The 19,020-nt window shown below is 45.2% G+C and overlaps 1 pseudogene; it reads left to right on the forward strand.

Annotated features, from left to right (window-relative positions):
- Positions 1-10,000: 10,000 nt before the first annotated feature.
- LOC117354966 overlaps positions 10,001-19,020 on the forward strand; it is an 81,069-nt pseudogene continuing 72,049 nt past the window's right edge.

The raw sequence follows: 19,020 nt of genomic DNA on the forward strand, positions 1-19,020 counted from the left end.
CTTTGTCCACCTTCTGATTTTCAGGTTGCTCATAAACACCCTCCTCCGTGAACGGCGCAGAATCTACTCCATTTTCTCGTGTAACTTTGCTAGACAATCTCGGTCCTTCTCCAGGATTTTCTTCTGTGAACACAGAACAGAAGTATTTGTTTAGCACATTTGCTTTCTCCTCATCACTCTCCACATATTGGTTCCCAGCATCTTTTAGCCTAGCAATTCCATTTTTCATCTTCCTCCTTTCACTAATATATCTGAAAAAAATTTTGTCTCCCTTTTTTACATTATTAGCCATTTGTTCTAACGCCTGTGCTTTCGCCAGACGTATCTCTCTCTTGGTTTCTTTAAGTTTCACCCTGTATTCCTTTCTGCTCTCCTCTTCTTGGGTTTTTTTATATTTCACAAACTCTTTCGCCTTTATTTTCTCAGCCACTAGGTTGGAGAACCATATCGGCTTCCTTTTTCTCTTGTTTTTATTGATTTTCTTCACATAAAGGTCCGTAGCCATTTTTATCGCTCCTTTCAGCTTAGACCACTGTCTTTCCACTTCTCTTATGTCCTCCCATCCTAATAGCTATTTCTTCAGGTACTCTCCCATTGCATTAAAGTCCGTACATTTGAAATCTAGGACTTTAAGTATCGTGTGGCCTCTCTCCACTTTAGCCGTTATATCAAACCAAACTGTTTGATGATCGCTACTTCCCAGGTGAGCACCCACTCGAACATTAGAGATACTCTCTCCATTTTTGAGGACTTGATCCAATATCACTTTTTCCCTTGTGGGTTTCGTCACCATTTGTCTGAGCAGAGCCTCTTGAAAGGCATCCACAATCTCCCTACTTCTGTCCGATTCTGCAGACAGAACATTCCAGTCCGCATCTGGCAGGTTGAAATCTCCCAACAGCACAACCTCCTCTTTCCTTCCAAACTTTTGGATATCCTCAATCAGATCCTTATCAATTTGCTGCGATTGAGTCGGAGGTCTGTAGACTACACCCACATAGATAGAAGTTCCATCTTCTCTTTTCAGAGCAATCCATATTGCTTCTTCTTCTCCTCAGGTCCCTTGCATTTCGGTCGCTTGGATATTGATTTTTACATAGAGAGCTACTCCTCCACCTTTTTGACCATCTCTGTCCTTCATAAAAAGATTATATCCCGGTATGTTTGCATCCCATCCATGTGATTCACTGAACCATGTCTCTGTGATAGCGACAATATCTAGATCTGCCTCTAACATCAGGGCTTGCAGATCATGAACTTTGTTGCTTAGACTGCGAGCATTTGTGGTCATCGCTTTCCAGCTATTTTTCAGCGATAACCTCCTTTTTCGTATGGATTTTTGTTTCGTTTCACTTTCTGTTGCAATACTAAGAAATGAGTTGCTGATATTGCTTATGTTGCAGTCTTTACTACTATCACATCTTTTCTTTTGCAGGGAAGATCTCTATAATTGTCCTTCGTACATACACCACCCCCACCTTCTAGTTTAAATGCCTAGAAAAATATCTGCAAGGTTTCTTTTTCATGCTGTAGTAATATGTAGCCCATCAGTGCAATATAGCTTCTTGTCCTTCCATGTATTTCCCCATCCTCCTATGTACCTGAAACCTTCTTGATGATACCAGACTTTGAGCCATCTATTAAAGCCCTCTGTGGTTTTCACTCTTTGCTCTCCCTTTCCATATGCAGGCAGTATTTCAGAAAAAGCTAAAGTGTTTACAAAAGGTTTCTCGCCCTCACCAAGCTCCCGAAAAGCTTTCTGTGCTGCAAGTGTGGAGTTATTGGCCAGGTCATTTGTTCCCAGATGGATAACAACATCAGTGTTAAAATCCTTAGTTTCTTCCTTAATTATAGTCTGTATTTGCCTGGAACTCCTGGTAGCTGAGGATCCTGGAAGACTTTCACTATTTTGGTTTCCTCACCTTGTGTTCCAAGGTTAATGCCTCTGATGATGAAATCCCCCAACAGTAATAGTTTTCTGTTTTTGGCTTTTTTATTTGTGCTTAGGGTGTGCTTTTTCTCTTGAGTTACCTTCATTGGTTCCAGTCCCACCTCCCTTCTGTTTTCTTGAGTATTGCAGTGTACTAGTGGAGCGAAGGAATTCTGTACAGGTAATATTTGTTTTACATGTCGCAGTCTTCCTGAGCCTACTGTGACTCATTTATTCCTGGGCTGTTTTATTCTTTGAGGTAGAGGTAGTAAGCTGGTATTATTTTGTGGAGTGATGGAAGCTGCTTTAATTGTATTCAATTCCTGTTTAAGTTTGCAGAGCTCCTCCTTAATACTAGCAAGTTCAAGACAGATGGGGCAAGCCTTAAGCCTCCAAATAGTATGTCTTGGAATTAAAGCACCACAGTGATTGCATAGAATAAAGGTCATCTTGATTGGTTATGAAGTGACTTGATTTGAGTAGTCCTGATTATTTGGGTCTCTATATATGAAAAGTGGTCCCTGGGGTTGGTGGGACTATAAGTCTTACCCTTATTCCTATGAAGGGAAAGGGAAAGAGGAAATATGATTTAACAAAGGAAAGACAAGGGTTTATTTTTCGTGTTTTTTTGTTGGTGAGCACAGTATATCTCCAATGGTAAAACCTGCTCATGTCACTCTTTCCTTTTGGACAGCTATAATTTATTTTGTGTGGCGCTCTTAGAACTGTGTTTGGCGTCTCCAGCCTTTGATGCTGTTTGGTTATTATCAAGTGGCTCATCCCAGACGCAGATTTTCTCCATTGTGTGATTCTTCTGGGGGAAAAATGTATCCTGCAATGTTGGTTGGCACCAACTGCGCCTACCTTACCACAGTGGCATTCCCTGACGATTACACAAGCTTCATTCGAATGAAAAACAATTAAGGATATGGATTCCAAACTGGGACAGTGGTTCACCACTATATGGGAACCTTATTGGACTGGCTTGCAGTCACTTATTGAATGGCTGATTCTTTTCTATTTTCCTTAGAGTTTGCTACCATATATAATTGTTATCCATCTGGCAGAAACAGAGGGGGAGGGGAGTGGAGGGAAGTTGGGAATGAGGCAGGGAGCATTTTTCAAATATGGTGACCTGATACCTTTTCCACCTTTATTGTTATTGGTCTTGTATCGACCTATGTTCTTGATATCTTTGCAATATTGCTGACTATTGTTTTGCTTTGTCACTGGTCGAAAATGAATAAAGATGATTACAAAAAAACACAACACAGAGGACATCAATAGTTGGCTCAAAGCATGGTGCCATCAAGGCTTTGGGTACATAGGAGGATGGGGAAATTCATGGAAACAGGAAGTTCCATCAGAGGAGAAGTTTAGGTGCAGCTGCGTGTGCAACTTGTGAAGCCGCTTGGAGGGAGAAAACTGAAAATACCAGCGAAGGTGAGGGGAAGAGAGGGAATGAGAGATGCCCTGACAATAGGAAGCGATGCCCAGACTGCAGTGATCAGAAGAGAGGGAGCTGCTGGACCGCACAAAGGGTGCTGAAGGGAAGTTGAGAAAGAGGGGGAGGGGAGAGAGGAACAGACGCTGAAGAGAAATGGGGAGGAAAGGGTGGGGAGCAGATGCTGCATGGAAGTGGGTAGGAGAGAGGGGAAAGAAGAGGGGAGTAGAGGGGAGCAGATGCTGAAGGGAACTGGAGAGAAAGGGAGGCACAGACATTAGATGGAAATGTAGAGGAGAGATGGTGGGGATAAATAAAAAAGACACATGTTGGATTGGGGAGACATATACTACTAATAATAATAATAATAATAACTTTATTCTTGTATACCGCATTACCATGGAAGTTCTATGCGGTTAACAGAAGAAGAGACTGTACATTTACAGTGATGTTACAATTTCGTTAAGGTTAGATTTACATTTTGGACGATACAAATTCGGTCAGGTTACCTTTACGTTTTTTGACAATTAATGTGCTGTGAAGTTAGTTTGGCCGTTAGGTTATATGTTCAGAACGGTTAGAATTGCTATAGTTAGATACAGCAGCGTTACAGATTGCAGTGTTGCATGAGGTCGTGAGGGTTTAGGGGGAGAGATCAGGAGGGGAGGGGGAGGAGGGAGGGTTGATCAGAGGAATTTGTCAAAGAGGTAGGTTTTAGTTAACTTCCGGAATGTTTGATAGTGGGGGGAATTGGAGATAAGGGTAGAGAGGCATTTGTTCCATTTGCCTGCTTGGAATGCTAGAGATCGATCAAGGAATTTTTTGTAGAGGCAGCCCTTCATGGAGGGGAAGGAGAACAGGTTGGTGTTTCGTGTGCGAGAGGGGCGTGCAATTTCAAGGTGTTCGGATAGGTAGATTGGTGAGGAGCCTGCTAAGGTTTTGAAGCAGAGGCAGGCGAATTTGAAGGTGATTCTTGCCTCCACCGGCAGCCAGTGGAGTTTAGCATAATAGGGGCTGATGTGGTCGTATTTTTTGAGGCCGAAGATGAGGCGGACGGTGGCATTTTGTACTATTCTTAGGCGTTTGGTGGTGTTTTTGTAGGCTCCTAGGTATATGATGTTACAGTAGTCCAATATGCTTAAGATTAATGATTGGACCAGTAAGCGGAAGGAGAGGTGGTCGAAGTGGTGTTTAATAGTGCGGAGTTTCCAGAGGGTACAGAAGCATTTTTTGACCTGTGCATTGGTATGGTCTTCTAATGTTAAGCATCTATCTAGGATGACTCCGAGTATTTTTATGGAGGGGTTGATAGGATAATCTAGGCCGTTCAGTTTTATGGAGGTGTTTGTTATTTTGTGGGTAGGGCTTGCTAGGAAGATTTTGGTTTTTTCGGTGTTCAATTTTAATTTAAATTGTGAGGTCCATTGTTCTAATTTGGTGAGGATGGAGGATGTGAGTTGTTCCGTCTGTTGGGTGAGTGAAGTTAAGGGGATGATGATGGTGATGTCGTCAGCGTAGATGAATGATTTAAGGGGGAGAGTGGGGAGCCTTGTGGAATTACGCCATTGATGGGAGAAGGTTCCGTTGCTGTGGACTTGATAGGTACGGCTAGTTAGGAAGCTAGAGAACCAGTGGAGTACTTGGCCGGAAATGCCGATGGAGTCAAGGCAACGGAGCATAATATCATGGTCGACCAGATCGAAAGCGCTGCTTAGGTCGAATTGGAGTACTAGGGCGCTTTTGCCCAGGGAGAATAGTTGGAGGAGGTAATTGGTTAGAGCAGCTAGGACTGTTTCCGTGCTGTGGTTTGCGCGGAAGCCGGATTGGGAGTCAGGAAGGATGTTGAACTTTTCTAGGTAGTTCATGAGGTCATGGTTAATGAGGCCTTCCATTAGTTTTTGGAAGAGTGGTATGTTAGCGATGGGTCTATAGTTGGTGATGGAGGAGATGGGTTCTTTGTTGTTTTTGAGGCGGGGGGATACGAGAATGTGGCTGAGTTCGGTTGGGAAGAGGCCAGTGGACAGGCATAATGAGATCCAATTGAAGAGTTCGGCTTTGAATTGGGGGGGAGCAGATTTAATGATGGTGGGTGGGCAGTTGTCTAATAGGCAGTTGGAGTTGGCATATTTTGAGAAGAGTTTGAGAAAAAGGTTCCAGTCTGGGCTTTCGAATGAGCTCCAGGTCATGTCAGCCCTTGAGCCTGTTATGTCTATTGCTGGAAGGGTAGGGATTGTCTCCGTGTTAAGAGTTGGAAGTGATAATTTTAGGGTTTTGATTTTATTGGCGAAGTGGTCAGCTAGGATCGTTGCGGGGGGCGGGAGTTCTGAGCTGGAGCGTTTATGTGAATCGGTGTCTAAGAGGGAGTTGACTAGTCGAAAAAGTGCTTTGCTGTTTAGAGTAGGGGTGTTGATGAGTTGAGAGTAGTATTTACTGCGTTTTTCAGCTATGGAATTTTTGTATTCGCTGACTTTTTTCCGCCAGTTAAGTCTGTCGTTGTCGGTCCCTGATTTGCGCCATTTTCGTTCAAGTTTCCTTACTTCGCGTTTTATGGCTACGAGATCCATGTCAAACCATTTGTTTGTGGGCCGAGAGGATTTTTTGCGGAGTCTTGGGGGGGCGATGGTGTTAAGGATTTTGTCGCTGAAGTGTTTCCACAAGGTGGAAGTTGGGGTTGGGGTCGGATTTGGAAATGAGGGTGTAGTGGGACCAGAAATCTACAGGATTAATTTTTTCTCTTGTCCAGATCATTGTCTTTGTTTGGTAAGGTGTGTGTTTCCTGTCTGGTTGTTTTTTGGGCCAGGATAGTTCAAAATGGCATAGGAGGTGGTCAGACCAGAGAGTGTTAAACCAGTTTAGTTTAGTGAGACTTATGAGTGAAGTAGTAGAGGGGTTGGGAAGGAAAGTGACCATGTCCAGCTGATGACCTTTATTGTGTGTTGTGGTGGAAGGGGGTTTGGCGAAGCCTAGTGATGTGAGGAAGGAGTATAGGTCTGCAACGCTGGGGTTTTCTTCTTGTTCAAGATGAAGGTTGATGTCTCCTGCTAGGAGGTTGTGGGTGCCAGCTGCTGAATTTGTGATAAGAAATTTGAAGTAATCTTCTTTTGCTAAGTGCCATTTATTAGGGGGGATGTAGAATAGCGTGATGTTGAGATTATCGATGAGGTCGGTTTTAGAGATTTTGCAGGTGATGATTTCTAGATAATTGGTTAATTTGGAATCTAGGATTTGGAAGTGGAAGTGGTCGCGTAGTATGATGGCCAAGCCACCTCCCCTTTTGGAGTTTCTTGAGAGGGGGATTATTTTGTAGTGTGGTGGGAGAATGTCTGCTATGATGGCATCCTGGTCGGAGATGAGCCATGTTTCTGTTAGAAGTACAAAGTCCAGATGGGTTTCTTCAAGCCAATCTTTGAAGAGTTGGGCTTTGTTTCTAACCGAGCGGATGTTCAGGTAGGCGCCTGGGAGAATGGATTGTTCTAGGGGGGGCAGGAGTTCTGTGCGTTGTAAATTTTTAAGGGATCGTTTTTTGTTTTGTGTTGGTCTGGGCGTGTGGCGGGTAGTGTGAATGACGGGGATGGGGAAAGGACCTGTTTCTGTGACGTCCTGAATGAGTCGGTGAGGTCGGAGGGGTTTATCGTGTCCCGGAATTCTAGTCCAAGCAGTGTAGATAGGTATGGGTTCGAAGGCTGAAGCTTTGGGGATCCAGCTTCTTGTAGTAAGGAGGTAGAGAAGGAGAAGGGCGGTGAGCTTGTGGGTAGGGCTGGACATGTTTATTGACAGGTGAGGTAGCTAGGGGGGAAAACTGGGAGAGGGGGAAGGGCAGACTGGAGATGTAGGGTGGGAGGAGAGACAGATGATTGAGTAGTGGTTGGGTTGGTATGAGATAGTAGGGATGGGTAAGGTGTTTGTGAGCGGTGGGGAGAGAGGTACTGTGGGCAGATGAACAAGTTAAGATTATGAGCTAGATAGGGATACAAGCAGTGGGTTATAAGAGACCATGAACAGTATAGCAGTTGGACAATATGGATGTTATGTTTAAATGATATTAAAGGCAGGAGCAGGTAAGAGTTTGATCTGAGTGGCAAAACTTTCTGTGGCCCTCAAGTGGGCGAAGAAATCGATTTAATCGCCGCTCAGGCGGCGATTTATTCAAGTTACCCCGCAGGTTCGGGGGAGGGGCGGCACGGTGCACGCGTGCCTCTCTCAGTGTTGGATCCCGACGAAGTAGCTGGGCCCAGGCGGCGATCCAATCAAGTTACCCTGCAGGTTCGGGGGAGGGGCGGCGCGGTGCACGCGTGCCTCTCTCAGGGCTGGATCCCGACGAAGTGGCTGGGCTCAGGCGGTGATTTAATCAAGTTACCCCGCAGGTTCGGGGGAGGGGCGGTGCGGTGCACACGTGCCTCTCTCAGGGCTGGATCCCGACGAAGTGGCTGGGCTCAGGCGGCGATTTAATCAAGTTACCCCGCAGGTTCGGGGGAGGGGCGGCGCGATGCACACGTGCCTCTCTCAGGGCTGGATCCCAATGTAGTGGCTGGGTTCAGGCAGCGATTTAGTCAAGTTACCCCGCAGGTTCGGGGGAGGGGCGGCGCGGTGCACGCGTGCCTCTCTCAGGGCTGGATCCCAATGTAGTGGCTGGGTTCAGGCAGCGATTTAGTCAAGTTACCCCGCAGGTTCGGGGGAGGGGCGGCGCGGTGCACGCGTGCCTCTCTCAGGGCTGGATCCCGACGAAGTGGCTGGGCTCAGGCGGCGATTTAATCAAGTTACCCCGCAGGTTCGGGGGAGGGGCGGCGCGGTGCACGCGTGCCTCTCTCAGGGCTGGATCCCGACGAAGCTAAACTAAACTAAGCCTTAGGTTTATATACCGCATCTTCTCCAGATCTGAAGGGAAGAAAGTTGAAGAGAGATAGGGAAAATTATTGAAATACATGTAAAAAATATGTAAACCGCTGAGATTTCTGTACGATTCAGCAGTATATCAAATTTGAATAAACATAAACATGCTAAAAAGCATCTGGGAGAGGGAGTGAGAGATGGAAGGGAGAGGCAGACTTTCTGGTACAGCAGATGCCATATGGAAGAGGCAAAGAGAATGCAGACAGTGAATGGCAAGAAGAGGAGGAAAGCAGAAACCAGACAACAAAAGGAAGAAAAAAAAATTATTTTTATTTTTTTGCTTTAGGATAAAATAGTATTGTAGCTGTGTTGATTAACATTTATAAACAAAGCCCTGCCAACTCAAGATCTCCTCTAGTTCAGCAGTCAGAACTCTGATTGTACAGAATATTAAACTAAGCTAAGCCTTAAGTTTATATACCGCATTTTCTCCATAAAGATATTGTTTCTTTTTATACTTTAATAAAATAAGTTCGGTATGAAACTATTTGAGGATTGTGGGGATGGAATCAGATGGTTTACAGGGCCTGAGCTTGCACGGATGGAGATGGGAACAAATTTTCCGTCCCCTGACATTCTCTGACTTCCCCTCCCTCCTTTAACTCCTCCTCTCCCTGCCTCAGAATTATTCTGACCAATAAGAGCCAGAATGAGATAAAACTCCTCCCCCCTCTCAGTGTTAGTGGGTGGAACCCTTTAACTACACCAGCTCTTTTCTGACCAATCAGCACTGAAAGGGGTGGAGCCGAGTAGAAAACACCAGGACCCGGATGCTGCAAAGGATTCCCTCCCAGTAAGACTCTTAAAGCAGCCTCAGTGGCACAGAAACTTCTCTGCAAACGCCTTCGTATTCAAATGAGCTTTCCTTGTGACGCACGAAAGAGAACGCCCCGCCCCCATCTGCCATGAAATGCTTCCTGCACTGGGTGTTGTACAGTACTCGCGTCTCTCGATCAGTGTGAAGCCCCGCCTCCCCTTTGTGACCTCATCAGCCTGCGCCCAACAAGACACGAGTCTCAGAGCCCTAAATGTCACTTCCTGTCCTTTGTTCCTTCTTCCGACACTGCAAGAAATAAACCCTCGACCAGAGAAAGAGCCCCACATTAATTTCTAATCCTGAAAACTACAAAAGCAGAGAGCAAAATGCCTGCAGGAACTTCTGCCCAGGTGGGAGACTCCCCCAACTCCTTCTGCCCTGGGATGTTGCAGAGTCAGTCCTGGGGCTGAGGAAAATAACTTTGGGACCCTCCTGAGGGGAAGAAGAGAGATCAGGAGTCTCAAAGGGAGATTTTGGCTGTAACTGGTTTTTCCTGCTATAGTCCTGCTTTGGGACTGTCAATTATGTGGCTGCAAATTATATACACAGAGAAATCTCTTCCTCTGCCCTAATAATAATAATAATAACTTTATTTTTCTATACCGCCATAGTCAGGTGACTTCTAGCGAGAGCTCTCCTGAAATCTAACCCTCCTCTGGGGTTGTGTTACAAATATCTTCTTCTGTCATGTTCAGCCCCAGCACTGGGAGGTCTTCTGAAATAGAACCCTGTTCTGGGACTCTGTGTTATGTAATTGCAAATTATGTATACCCGGCATATTTTCCGCCAGCCCTGGGAGGCCTCTTTCTGAAAGTGCTGAGTGTGTTTCTGATTTGTATTTATTTCAGATGCAGGTGACATTTGAGGAGGTCGCTGTCTCTTTCTCCCAGGAGGAGTGGGAGTATTTAGATGAAGAGCAGAAGGAGCTCTACAGGAAGGTGATGAAGGAGAATTATCAGACCCTGATCTCTTTAGGTAAGAGATAAAAATCACATGTTTATTAGCAGTAGTGGGCCATCATTATAAGGATAATTTTGATTATGTTTCTCTCATGTGATGAAAACAAATGAGACCATGAGATCTTGTTGTCCTTCATGTTGAGGGCTATAACTGGGCAGTGGTAGCATGTTGCACGGAAGGTGAGAAAAAGTTCAGTGTCTAATTATAACAGGAAATGGTAGTAGAAGTTGCTTTAGAGCAGTGGTCTCAAACTCGCGGCCTGCCAGGTACTATTTCGAGGCCCTCGGTATGTTTATCATAATCACAAAAGTAAAATAAAACAGTTTCTTGATCATACAACTCTTTAGCTATAAATTACAATATTATTATTACAATAGCCAAATGGAAAGATTTTTAAACTATAGAGTTTTACCTCATGCAAAATTGTCATTTCTTTAATAAGACATTAACTATTTTTTTTTTCTGAGGCCCTCCAAGTACCTACAAATCCAAAATGTGGCCCTGCAAAGGGTTTAAGTTTGAGACACTCTGCTTTAGAGTAAATTTGTGGGCTGCTCGCCCCTTACAGAGGAGTGAAAGTAGGAAGCCAGTCACCCAATTAACGCTAGATTTCTGGGACAAAGTGGGGGATGCACTGTTAGATGACAACTGCTATTCTGGATTGATGACCATTAGACGTAATCCAAAATTTGTGCTTGGGATTATGTTTAGGGAGTTTAACAGTTGGGAAGCAAAGTGGTCAAATGAATACAGACAAGGGAACTCCAAGGAAATTTGGAACTTGAGGGAACAGTATGGTCTGAAACTGCTACTTTGTATCCTCTCTTTACAAGTGAGTATTATATAAAGAGTGACATGTTTAGAAAGCCACTAAAATTGAGGAAATCATGGAAAGGGAAGATGGGATAAAGGGATGAAGAAATGGACTATAAGATACTCTAGAGAACTTATGTTACCATTTCTGAAGCTGTATCAGAGGGCAGATGAAAGATGTTGGAAGGACTACAAAGGTAATGGGGATTTTTATCATTTGTAGTGAACATGTAGTAAAGCCTGCAAGTATTGGTCTTCAGTAGTTAAAACGGGTTCAAGAATGGGAAACGGGGCACAGACCGAGAAGACCAACTAAATATTGCAGGTTATTATCTTGTAGAAGCTAGAGCTGAGAAGGAACAAGTTCCCCTTTTAGGAGGGAGTGTTGAGGAAACTGCAGATCTCATGGATGGCTAAAATTGCAGCTGTGAAGCAACAGATCTAATTGAATCTTTAATTTAGGGACAGCACTATGTATATATAGGTTTAAGGTGATTTACAATGTAAAGAGACCATGTAGAACATAGGGAGCTTATACTGGTCAGTTAAAATCTGCTAAACAAGACACGAATGCTCATGTCATAACAAGGGGCCTTGCTCTTTTCTGCCGGTGTTAGCAATTACATACTGTATAGAGTTATACAAGATATACAATACACTCAGTTATTAAATACAATGCCAGTTCTTGATATAGTCAGTTGTACAGTATGAGGATGTTGTTGCGTGGATGATCCTGACGGTTTATGGCACAGAAATGTTATCAGTTTTTTTCTGAATTTTAAGATGAGAAACCGGGGGTAGTATGAAGAGTGGAAACAGGTGAAGAGAAAGGAAAAGTTAAATTTCTCAGGGCACACAGCGAGTACAGCCTGATTCAGAGATTTTGGAGGTCTCCAAAAGTGGGTTTTGAACAGTTTTGGAGTAAGACCTAGTACCCACACCCCTAAAAAACTTAAATTACTGCTTGGATTTTTCTCCAGATTTGAATTTAAAGATATTTTTATGCCTTTATAAGCTTAGTTTTGGCAAGGTAACCACTCAGATGGACTCCCCAGGGCAGGGTACTTCAAATTCAGGCCTTATTTGCGACGGATGTCTGTCCGGTGAGAGACCGTGTTCAGGTGCGATGTGGAAGGGGGATGAAATTTCATCAGCCAATGTTCCCTCAACCCCTCAAAGGGGTTCTGATGCCATTCCAGACAAGAAAGAGATGCCTTCTGCTCCATTGCCAGTGTTTGTGCCGCCTGTGTGAATCCCTCTGTTGCAGGATATAGGTCTAAAGCCTGGTCTTCCCATGGCTTCTCCATCAATTGCTCTGTTTTGGCGCGGATGCCTATGATACTCTGACCATGTCTTTACCGATGCAGGCTGGTATTTCTTCCACGGAGGACATTGTCTCTCTCGCAGATAGCTGTGATCAGGATCCTAGTGGTCTCCAGGGTCTCAGGGAGGATCCTGCAGTGTGCCCACACACCTGGTTGATCTAATCTTGGAATCTGTTCAGGAATTGAAGTTGGCCTGTGACTAGTCTGCTGTGGCGTCCTGTTCTCTCATGAGTGACGAGAAGCCGCAGACTGTTTCTTTTCCGGACCATCCTGATATTGTCGAGATGCTCACAGGCATCTGGAAAGTGTCGGAGAGTCCCTGAACTGTGCTAGGACCATGTCCAGACTTTATCCACCTTCAACTCACGTTTTGCGTCCCCGAAGGTTGGTTCCTTGGTGGCACAAGTCAGTAAGCACACTTCTCTGTCCAGGACTGCAGGGTAGATTTTATCCTTAAGCGTCTATCCGACTCAAGAGTGGCCTCTTCTTTTGTGGCCAGAGCATGTCATACTAAGCTCCTCCATGATCCAGATACTATTGTGATCCAGGATCTTGTTTTTCTCACCTCTGGTGTGGATTATATGCTCTGTACAAAATCTTCAAGGTCTTCATTAAGCTCTCCGCCTACTCCATTTTGGTGCATAGGATGTTTTGGAGCCGGCAGTGGCCCGGTGTAGTGCTGCCCGATTCACGATTCAAATCGATTTAATTTAAAAGAAAATCAGCCTCCCGATTCAATGGCCGACCCTTCCGCCGTGTCTTCATAAAGCAGGAGCTGCAGAGCTGCCTTTTGCTGGCCATCCACTGCGGCTCCTGCTTGAGGGGGGAGGGTCAGTCAGAAAGGCCTCCCCCAGTTTTTCTGCTCTTGCCTTCCCCAGTTTCTCCACTCTTACCTCCCCCAGCTTCCCTGCTCTTGCCTCCACCAGCTTCCCCACTCTTACCTCCTGTAGGCTAATAGGGCAGCCTGCAGGCTCGCTAGTGTTTTAGAGATCCCTGCAGCTGCCCATGATCCTCAGCAGCACATTCTCTCTGCCGCGATCCTGCCCCTGCTTTGATGTCAGGGGCAGGATTGCGGCAGAGAGCACTTGCCGCTGAGAACCACAGGCAGCTGCAGGGATTGCTTAAACACCAACGAGCCTGCAGGCTGCTCTATTAGCGTTAAGGAGGTAAGAGCAGGGAAGGTGCAGGCTTCAGGGGGAGCAGGTGTTCGTTCGCGGCGGAGAGGAGGAAAAGAGTGCCTTAGGCAGGGGGGAGCAGGCCTTCGGGGGAGGAGCTGGCATTTGCGGTGGATAGGAGGAAAAGAGTGCCTTCGTGGCAGAGGGGAGCAGGCCTTCATGGAGGGAGCAGGCCTTCGCGGTTGGGAGGAAGAGAGAAAGTGCCTTCGTGGGGGGGAGCAGGCCTTCGTGGGGGGAACAGGTTTTCGCGGCGGCGAGCAAGCCTTCAGGGCAGAGAGGCAGGCCTGTGCAGAGGGAAGAGGAGAAAGAGTTCCTTTGGCGGAGGGGTGGCAGGCCTGAGCAGAGGGAGGATGAGGAAGGAGTAAAAGAAGGGAGGGGAGATGCCAGAGCTGGGGTGGGGTGAAGGGAAGGGAAGAAAGAAACCAAACCAAAAAGATGGGGAGGAAAGCAGAGAAGAGGTGCTGGACTAATGGGGAGAGAGGGAGAGAGAAATGCAAGACCACAAGGGGAAGGGTACAAGAGGGACAGATTCTGCTCCAAAGTAGGTGGGCAGGGTGCAGGATGGCAGGAGAGATAGTAGGAGATAGCCTGTACCTGAAGACGGGGATACAGGAGGTAAGGAAGAGAGAAAGAAGAAGCTGGATATGGGGAGAGATAAGAGGCTGGGCATGGAAGGAGCATAGGAACAAGGACACAAGGGGGACAGTACTGGAGAGGAGAATAGGGACACAGAAGAGAGATGCTGGATGAAAGGGTAGATGAGAAAAGGAGAGATGGTGCACCTGTGGATGGTGGGGTCCATCGCTGCAGCTGCGGGGTGATGGAGATGAACCAAAGGAAAGATGCCAGACCTCCGGGGCCGGAAAGGGAAACAGAAGGGGAGGACATTGATGGAAGATGGATGGTTAGCACGGAGAAAGGAGGAGAGCCTAATCAGAAGACAACCAGAGCAACATGGGACCAACAAGATTTAAAAAATGACCAGACAACAAAAGGTTGGAAAATAATTTTATTTTTGTTTTGTGATTACAATATGTCATATTTGAAATGTGTATCCTTCTAGAGCTGGTGTTGGACCGCAAACATGAGCTAGGATTTAATAGAGAGGAAATATATTTTTTGTTTGCTTATTTTGTTTACACCACAGGACCAGTGTGGTTAGGAGAGGGCAAAGAGGGTGAAGAGGCTATAAAATAAACCCACCAGGATGCTTGGAAAAAAACCCACCCAATTGGGCAGGAAAATCGTTAGTTCAGGGATTCCTCTTCTGAGGTGACCCTGAGAAGGTTACCCTTCAGATGACAACTGCTGTTTGGCAAAGGTGTGGATGACCTGATGGCAAGTGTGCAGAATCATAAGCCCAAGGCCTTGCTAGATAATTGACCCCTGTCTTCTAGGGTTCGGGGCGCTCTAGCTTTTGTCACCCCAGATACTCATGTCAGTACTTTGGGGGTCCACAGGGCAGTGCTCTGCCCCAGTAGGCAGTCAGAGATTCAGGGGTTCCCGTCATCATAAGCCATCAGGGAGTTGTCCCGCAGTGCCTTCCAAGAAGCAATTCTGACACCAGGCTGAACCCCCAAGGATCGGGCGTCAGTTTTCAGAATTTCTAGTGGAATGGCAGGCCTTTACCTCAGACTGCTGGATTTTTTTGCGTGGTGCACTGTGGCTGTAGCCTCTGCTTTGTTTGCTCTGTCCGACCTGAAATCTCAACCTGGCCCTTCGGTCTCTAACGCGTCCACCCTTTGAGCCTCGGTCCTTGAGGGACGGAATCGAGGCTGGTTTTCATGATTTCCCCAATGAATATGCATGAGATTTATTTGCATGCACTGCTTTCAATCCTGAAAAGCCGACTGGATTCCGACCCTCGAGAACCAGAGTTGCCAACCCCTGCCCTAGACCATTCCTCCCTGATGTATCTTGCCATCAAGACAGTTTTACTGGTGGCCATTACTTCAGATCGCCAGGTGTTTGAACTTCAGGCTCAATCTATGCCATGATCCTTTTCTTAAGAACATGGATTCTGGTGTGTTTCTGCACACTGTTCCCTCGTTTCTTCCGAAGGTGGATTCAGCCTTTCACATCAACCAGGAGGTGTGGCTCCCATCTTTTACCTCCTCTGGGTCTCAGGAGCAGGACCGGGTGTTGCAGTCCCTGGACGTGCACAGGGTTTTGTTAGGCTACCTGGAGGTCACAAATTATTTGGGTCTCCAAATATTTGTTTGCTGTGGTGGGTCTGGCCTGCAGGGGCAGGTCGGCGTCTAAGGCTATTATTTATAGATGGATTTGTAGAGCTATTTCTTCTGCCTACATTGCAGCCGGCAAGAAGCCCCCTCTTTCTGTGCAGGCTTATTCTACTAGAGGCACGTCCTCGTCTTTTACTGAATCATCAGGTGATTTCTTTGGAGGATATTGCGGACTGTTACCTGGTCTTCGCTGCAAACCTTTATAGGATTGATGTGGCAGCCAAGCAGGATGCTGTTTTTGGTTCTTCTGTTTTGGCAGCGGTCTCATCAGTCCCACCCTGATTTTATGGGACTGCGCTGTTACAACCTGCTTGTCCAGGAATAAAGTGGGATTTTACAAGAACGAAAGATTAGGTTCTTACCTTTACTAATCTTCTTTCTTGTAAATCCTACACTTTATTCCTGGAGCCTGCCCAGGACATTGCTGATTCACCAATCATCTGCCTTGACCAGTACTGGTAAGCTGAATTTCTGACCAGCCTTTTGAAGAATGCCATCTGACTATGTTTAGCACTTTGCCTTGGGGTTTCTAGTGCCCCTTTCATCAGTGCAGGGGAGGGGCTGAAGACTGAATAATTGAGGCTTCCTATAAGTTGTCTGGTGAGTATGGATAAACAAAACCACTTGTCCAGGAATAAAGTGTGGATTTACAAGAAAGAAGATTAGCAAAGGTAAGAACCTAATCTTTCATTGCAATCGCACCTGTGAGTCTATATTAATAACAGAAAACTCAGCTTTAGACACTCTGACATTAGGTTCTGCTAGCTTTACTGGAGACTGATTAAGAAAGCATACTGCTAGACACCTCTAGCGGCGGAAGGGCATAGTATGTCCAGTTTGCTCATGCTATTCACATTCCCCAAACTTTTGGATAGCACCTCGTATTAAAAATCTCTGAAGCATCCACAGGTTATAGAGGCAGACAGGAGCCCAGGACAAAGATACGGTAGATTCTGGTATTTTCCACACTAGCAGACTATTCACATCTCAGGTTCCGATTAGTGGTGATTTTTCACTTTGTATCTGACGAAAGTCTCATCTACAGTATTGATAGGATACAGGCTGCAAAAAGATGCCAAGAAATAACCTAATTAAAATGGAAAAGTAATCCTTACTGCACTAGTTGAAGATAATCTCTGAAATTCTGATTCTTTGCTGGAAAGATTTCTTTGGAGAAGGATGTGGGAAAATGATTTTAGCTTCCTGCCCTTTCTCTATGCTCATATCAGTCTGAGTATTCTCAGAGAGTTTGTTTTACCTTATTCTAGATGTTCTGGTGTGAACAAGGAGACCTGCATGTTGTATAAGTGTTGAAGAAGTTTGCATATATTGAAATGAGGTGATAATACATTGAACTATTTAGAGTGGGATTAAAGATGTTACTTTTTATGAGGTATAATCATTTTGAGAAAATTAATTGAATGCAATTTTCTTACCCCAGCAGCAGGTTCTCTAACCGTCACCCCTAAGATTATATCCCACATCGAACGAGGGGAAGAGCCGTACATCAGGGGTGAGCCTGGATCAGAGGAAAGAGAAATTGGGAAAAGCAGCTCCCCAGGTGAGTAGAGTAATAAGAGGGACCGGGGTAAATATGTCTAATCTAATCTAAACTTCCATTTGTGCGTCGCACATACTTATACAGGCTCAAGGCGACAGAACAAGGAGGAAGGGGGAAAGTTGTAGGGAAGGGGGGTATGGAGAAATAAGAGAGGGGACCCAGAAGTAGGGGGGAGTTATACAGAAACTAAGACAGTTAGTTGTCAAAGAGGTGAGTCTTCAGTTTTTTTCTGAATGTAGTGCAGTTTGTCTCTGTCCTAATAACTTCCGGTAGGTCTTTCCAGGTTTTTACACCCAGATAAGTTAGCATAGAGTTGAAAATTTGCTCGTAGTGGAGGTTTTTTGTGAATGGTAGATTTAGTTGGATTCTGTTAAGGATTCTTTTTGAAGTTGACCAAACATTAGAGAATAATTGGATGTGAGGGGCTGCTGAGTTTCCGTATGGAATCTGGTGTAGGATACAAGACGATTTGAAAATTATTCAAGATGTTATTGGAAGCCAATGTAATTGCGTGATGAAGGTTGTGATTGAGTCAAATTTCTTTAATTTGTAGATTAGTCTAACTGCTGTGTTCTGGATGAGTTGTAGTTTGTGGATGAAAAAGGTGTTGATGCCAAGTAGGCAGATTTGCAATAGTCCAATTGAGCAAGGACCATTATCTGAACGATCAGAGCCAAGTGGTGTGGGTGAAAGTATGATCTTGTGAGTCGCAGTTGACGCATAGTATAGATGGTCTTTTTCCAAAGGTTAGATATTTTCCGAAGGTTAGATATTTGTGGTTCCATTGGAAGAGTGAGTTTAGGTATGACATTCTGTTGTGCGGTGCGGAAACCAATGGCTTTGGTCTTAGTGGCGTTCAGTTTCAGCTTGTTGTTCGTTGTCCAGGTTTGAAATTTATCTATATTGTTTGAGATTTTTTTGGCAATATTAGGATGGTTATGGGAATGAGGAGGAGGATGTTGTCGGCATACAACAGTACCGTTTCATCTTCAATTTTGATGTGACCCAGCGAGCTCATGAATAAATTGAATAGGATTGGGGATAATGGGGAGCTTGTGGGATGCCACAGAACGCCTTCCAAGGGTTGGAGTATGATTCTTGCCTTTGGACTATATATTCACGATTTTGTAGGAAGTCGGCAAACCAATTCAGTACAGTTCCTGTTATACTGATTTCTGATTGCCTTCTATAGACACCTTTTGTAGGGAAAGCACTGGGGGTTCTGCCCCTTTATAGATAAGGATCAGTCACTTGACCTATAAGGGAAGGCTTAACCTATGGGCCATACAATGTAAGCTCTGGAAAGGTGGAGGGAAGGAGTTTATCTTTAACTTCACATGTCAGAAATCTTGAAGCTCAAAACCGTGTTGTGAGGGAGTCAGAAGGAAGGTGTGTTTTGTGGTGCCAGATCCTGGGTTGTGACTGGGTCTCTGTGTGCAGAAGCTTGGGAAACAGCAGGGTCTCTGGATGTCCAGCTGGCTGGCATAAATGCGAAGACCTAAATGTGTCACTTTAATACATCACTTAGCGTAATATTTGCCTCTTTTTCCTCAGTGTGACTTAGATGCCCTTTCTTCACTTAATTGACTTATACAAAGTTAATCTTATTATGCTCAGTAAACCTTTCCATATCAATATTCCATACAGATCCCAGATCACGACCAGGATAATGTTAGCAGAGCCTTTTTGCTGTCAGTAGGTGGTCACCCAGATCTCTTCTGAATATTGCTGGTAAATCCCAGTTCCACTCAGCCTGGACTATTCCTGCCATAACCAGATAATGCTGAGGTAGTATGTCCATATTTTTAGTGGCACTAGCAGGATAAGTACTGCTGGAAATCAAGTTTCAAGTTTAATAAGTT

Source organism: Geotrypetes seraphini, chromosome 2 (genome assembly GCF_902459505.1).
Source record: "Geotrypetes seraphini chromosome 2, aGeoSer1.1, whole genome shotgun sequence".
Classification (NCBI taxonomy): Eukaryota; Metazoa; Chordata; class Amphibia; order Gymnophiona; family Dermophiidae; genus Geotrypetes; species Geotrypetes seraphini.